Source organism: Scardinius erythrophthalmus, assembly GCF_964197995.2.
Source record: "Scardinius erythrophthalmus genome assembly, chromosome: 8".
Classification (NCBI taxonomy): Eukaryota; Metazoa; Chordata; class Actinopteri; order Cypriniformes; family Leuciscidae; genus Scardinius; species Scardinius erythrophthalmus.
In genome coordinates this window covers 42,511,625-42,517,624 of record NC_138228.1, presented here as the reverse complement: position 1 = coordinate 42,517,624, position 6,000 = coordinate 42,511,625, and positions in this window count along the sequence as shown.

The window sequence follows — 6,000 nt, the reverse complement described above, 5'->3', positions numbered from 1 at the left end:
CCCCCAAAGCACTTCGAGGTCTCATGGTAATGAAAAGGTGACTCCAGAACCTCTGAACTAAATACAAAGTGCTTAAAGGATCCCATAAGTTCCAGCAAGAACCTCAAAGATTGTCAATGCTCCTCCAGTAACCCTACTATAGGAGAAAGAGCTTTGAGGCACCTAAATTACATTTTGAAGTTCCTTGAGTATCCGACAGGATATTTGAGGCTCCTTTAGTTTTTACAGTGTATATCTCCACCTTGAAAATGCCAACTTTTCATCGGATTGCTCCTGACTCGCCATTTCTGCTGCTTCATCGAATCTCTGTTTAGCTTGTGTGTGTGTGTGTGTGTGTGTGTGGCGCGTGTGCTGGCATGTGTGTAAAAACACTGGCTCTGATTGGCTACCATGAAAGACATGACTCTGCCTTAGCCAATCATAATCGCTTACCTCGTTATTAACCCACCTCCTCACTAGCTGTGCGAGCCAGGGGTGCATTCGGATTACACAGTTTATCAGAGAATGTCTAATAGAGTTTATTCAATCAATGCATACAGTAGTAACGCACCGCATTTAACGTCCAGTAATGTTAACGGCGTTGTAACGATGGGAAAAGTAATTAGTTAGATTACCCCGTTACTGAAAAAATAACGTCGTTACCTAACGCCGTTCTTTTAAACGGCATTATTCCAAACACTGGTTACAACTAACAGTAAACAAATATATACACACCTTTTTAGTGGGTGCTAAATAAACTGGTAAACCTTATATCCATAAAATGACTCGATGAGCTGTCATAAAGTGCACGCTCTCACTTTCATTTCTGTCGTGGTCAGTAACGTTAGGCCTGTCGCTCCTGAGACCGTAAGCTGGATCACAAACAGTTGTACAGATCCATTCTCGAGTAACAACGAAAGTAAATGAAGACTGCTATGTTCATTCTTACATCCAACAACAAAACACCTCAATCGCTTAGGAGACATTCTTGTCTACAGCTGCTCTGTGTCCAGCTCACTCAGGGCGGGTCTATGCTCAAACTGCAGTGTCAATCAACAGTCGTGGGAGGGGCCTGTGCAAAGTGACGTCACATTGCCCAGAATTTGAGAACAGCTCGTTCTGAGACAGTGCTTATGATTTATGGGGATTATAAAAAAGCACTGGGCGGATTTTTTATCATTATAGGGTGGTTGTGTACAGACACTGCCAACACACATTTATGTTCAAACACCATGTAAAAGTGAATTTTGCATAATAGGTGCCCTTTACCGTAATTTCATTGCGCTGACTTGACTACGTAAAAGTGAAGCTTACTTTTGTGTTCGGACTACATTAATTATTTTTGTTGAATTAACTAAAACTGGGCCGTGTTTTTTTTTTTTTTTTTTTTTTCTAGCATGCTTTGAGTAGGACTGAATTTAGAAAGTAAATGTTGAAATCAAGTGTTGCATTATTAATTGTTTTTAGGAATGAGCTGTTAGTGTGTAAAATTCACTTATGATAGACAGTTTCTATTGTTTAAGTTTTTGTGGATACAACTAAAGAGTAACTTCATTGCGTTAGTGTGCAAACATGTAGTATAAGAGTATAACTGAGCTATTACTTAAAATGGACTAAATTTAAATAAAAATGTATGTCTAAAATTAAGATATAAGTAACTTTATGCAACCATAAGGAGTAATGATATTTGTAATGCACCTTTTGCATTTTTAACCTAATTAGCCTATTTAATATTAAATTACATAAAATAATACAGCCACTTTATGAACTGTGGTGGAACACTGAAAAGGGTAAACATTTACTGTCAAAAAGATATAAGAAATTTCACATAAATTAATAAGCATAAATATACATTAATGATTAATGATTATTAACATTAATGATGTAACTCTAACTTTGTTTTGGACTAATGAAATTTCTCCTGAGTGTATTGATTTTCTTCGAATGGCCTATTTAATTTAAATTCACACTCAGGAATTGAAATGAAGTAAATTATGCATTGTGCACAACTCTTCCAAACAACTTTGGGTTTAAAATGGTTGGCCAGCCCTACTTTTGAAACGCCACATTCTTTCTGATACCATCCTGTGCTTTCAATTTGACACGCGCATTTCCTTTTTCCATCGTCTATATGCAATGCGTTTATCGCATAAGTCATTTGTCATTGTTTAGCACCTAAGTTGTTCATGATGCAGGGATGATGATTTTCTCCATCATCAGAATAAACATCTTTCAAGGCAAAATGGTCACCAGGTTACATTTGCAGGTAGAAAACAACCTTGAAAGTTAACACATTTCAGAATGAGGCATTTCCTGTGGACTGTGCAATAAAAATATACACAAATACTTTATATAAAGGATACAACAATATTGAAATAACCAAGAAATGTGCGTAAAGTGCAGTGCAGTGTACTAAATAACTTATCACCATCAGCCTCCTTAATTAAAGTGCAATGTTTTTCATGTCAGAGTTGAGTCGTCTGATGGCCTGAGGAAAGACGCTCCTCCTGAGCCTCTCCGTTTTTCCATCAGACTACAGAGGCGTCTGCCTGATTGCAGCGGGCTAAATAGTGAGTTTCCAGGCTGGGTGGAGTCCTTGAGAATCTTGACAGCCCCGACTTTGCATCGCCTGATGTGAATGACGTGCAGAGAAGGGAGAGCGGTTCTAGTTATACGCTCGGCTACAAGCTCCACTCTCTGTAGGGCTTTACGATCCTGAGCTGAGCAGTTCCTGTACCATGATGAGATGAATTGAATTAAATTAATTTACTAATTTATTAATGAATTAATTTATATAGCCTCAGTATAGAAAGTTTTTAACATTTCCTCAGTAGTCTCACTTGGTATACAGCCTTTGCCTGGCTTTCTTTACTTGGGCTTGAATGTGATGAGTTCAGGTCAAATCCTCAGAGATGTGCACTCCAAAGTATTTGAAGCTGCTCACTCTCTCTACTGGTGTCTATACATAATTCCCTTTATTGCTGTTAGTGTGGGTAAGAGTGGCATGCAGGATATGGGAGACAGCATTCTCAGCAGACCTATTGGGGTGATAGGCAAACTGGAGTGGGTCAGTGTTGTTGGGGATGGAGGAGCACATGATGTTCTTGATAAGCCTCTCAAAAACCTTCGTAATTTGCAACACAAGTGCCACTGGTCTCATGCTTCAGAGCTTTACGAGGCACGCATAAAAGGTGTTCAATTCATTTGGCCAGAGAAGAGTCTGCACTTACTGCAACAGTGTGTCTTCCTTCAAAAGCACTAATAGTCCTCAATTCCTGCCACATGCGTCGGGAGTCATTCAGTTGGAAATAAGACTCCACTCGCTCTCTGTACCGTTGTTTAGTGGCTCTCATTGCATAGGCGAGCATAAAATGCTGCTTTTTAGTCGCTCATGTCTCCTGACAACAGTCCTGCATTGTACGCAGCTTCTGATTGGGCGGACCAATGTTTCACTACCTGCCTCTCCGGATACCCGCACAAGCCTTTGTTTATATTCCGGTATGAGAAAGATAGTGGCGTGATCTGATTTCACAAAAGCCATTTATAGCCATTCCTGAATTGAGAATAACAGTGGTCCAGTGTGTTTTCCCCTCTAGTTGGACAGGAGATATGTTGATAAAGTTCGGCATTAGTATGAGATTTGCCTTATTAAAGTCTCCAGTCACAATGGTAGCAGCATACGGATAACTGTTTAGACACACACTGAGCACATCATGGAGCTTAGACAGGACCGTATCTATGTCCACCTGTGGTGGAATATAAAAGGCCGTAGTGATGACCGACGTAAACTCCTGAGGCAGAAAGAACACATCGGCACATGATCGTTAGATGCTCCAAGTGAGGCGAGCAGGAATGCGACAGGGTGGTGATGTTCCTGGGGTCACACTATTTGCTGTTAACCATGAAACAAACTGTCCTGTCCATCCGAAAGAACAGTAAAGTTATCAGACGGTGTTACAGCTATGTCCGGTACAAAGGGGTTTAACCATGTTTTTGACTGCTAGAGGATATTACATTCCCTAGTGTCCCTCTGGAATCTTATCCTGGCTCTGAGATCATTCATCTTGTTCTCAAGCGACTGGACGTTGGCGAGCAGGATACTGGGCAAAGGTGGACTACTGTATGTGCTCTAGTCCTCAGTCTATTACAAACCCCAGCGCGGTTCCCTTTGTGTTTTTTGTAACGTCACATCTCTCCTGCCTATTATTTCCATCCGTCGCACAAAGTATCTTTGGTGGCCACGTTTGGGGTCGATGGATAAAACGCCACAGAATAGGTGAGTATAGTGGTTTCTGATAGTTAAAAGTGTTAAGGTAAGGTAATCACTGCAGATGTGGTATGTGCAAAGACAAGAGTAATTCTAAATAAAATACTAGATAAAAACACAGTCTAAGCGAAGTGACCAGGACGGCATCTTAACATGGTGGAGCCATCAAATTAAAGGTCCGCATTAAACAATTCAAGCTCTCTAAGGTCCTAATAAACCGGTATTCCTAACTTTTACCTTTCTTTGGGTTCAGCATTGACGATGATTAGTACATCTTTATTTGTTGTTGTTGCACTCTTGTATTGTGTCATGAAAGGATTTATGTTGTTTCTTGTTGTTTTTATGAGGTGCACTTCTACAGCCGATAAAACAAGATTATTGATGAGTTGGATTGAGCCAAGTGACCTTGTGCAATTCCTATTCAGTGGAAAGCGACTGTGATTTATAGCTGTCTTTGCCCATTTATATATTTGGCCATTCACCATCTGTATATGTTATGTCAGGGAATAAGACACATCACATCTAAAACAAGGATTCTTTTATTCCTGACTGAGCCTCAAAGGAGACACAGCATTAATGTGTTCTTTGTTTTGGGAAACAATTCCAGTGAATAAAATAAGCGTACATATAACAAGAGTGATTTCATGATTGCAATAAGTGCAGAAAACAAAGTAGAAAAAGAAGTATGTATTCAACAGTATTCTAATATCTGTTACTGTATATTCTTGTAAAGTATATTATTCTTGTAATAAGTGCTCTTTTTAAAAGTATGCTAAAATGTAGTATTTTTTCTCAAGGGCCCAAACATTATGCTTTCACTTATTCAACAGTAACTAAAAAATAAATAAAAAATAACTGCAAATTGTTTTCTTAAGGAACACGCCGAATTTTGGGGACTTTAGCTTATTCACCATATCCTCCAGAGTTAGATAAGTCCATACATACCCTTTTCATCTCTGTGCGTGCTGTAACTCTGTGTGACGCACCAGTCTTTGTGCTAAGCTAGGCTAGCGGTGGGTGCGTCAGACGGTGAAAAGGGTATGTTTGGACTTATCTTACTCTGGGGGATACGGTGAATAAGCTAAAGCCCCAAAAAGTCGGCGTGTTCCTTTAAGGTTTATTCGTCTAGTAAACCTACTGTACTGTTCTCTAATAGGGGTAGAAAAAGACACACTGTTAACTTAATACAAATAAAATATTTTCCAGCTAATATTTTCACCTTTACTTTTTTAATAACACATGTCAGTTATTTAACTTTGGTTATTCATTGATATCTATAATATCTTACTATTTTTCTCAGACAGTATAAATAGGGTTTTATACATGAAAATAATTGGCTGCCTATCCACTGAATAACTTTGCGATTTAGATTGTTAATTGTGTTCGCTTATTATACTTGAAAGCGTTCCAAATTCAAACTGCACAGGCCACTTTGGCATCACAAAATGTCTTATTTTATATGCCATCACTGCTGCAGACTGCCTTGTCATTGTGTGGAAAATGCCATGTTAGAACTGACGCTTTTGTATTGTAGCAAACTGGATTACGAATGCATTGCGGCCTCTAATAGCAGTGTTTCCATTGCTGACAACAGTACACCCATCTCACTGCAGGAAACAATCATACAATGTCGAATCATACAATAGTGGAAGGTGTGTCAGTCAAGCAGGAATACAAGGGGAAAGGGTCTGGGGGGAACAACAGGGAGGAGACAGAAAGTACTGCACTTATCACAGCTGCACAGATGGTGCGGC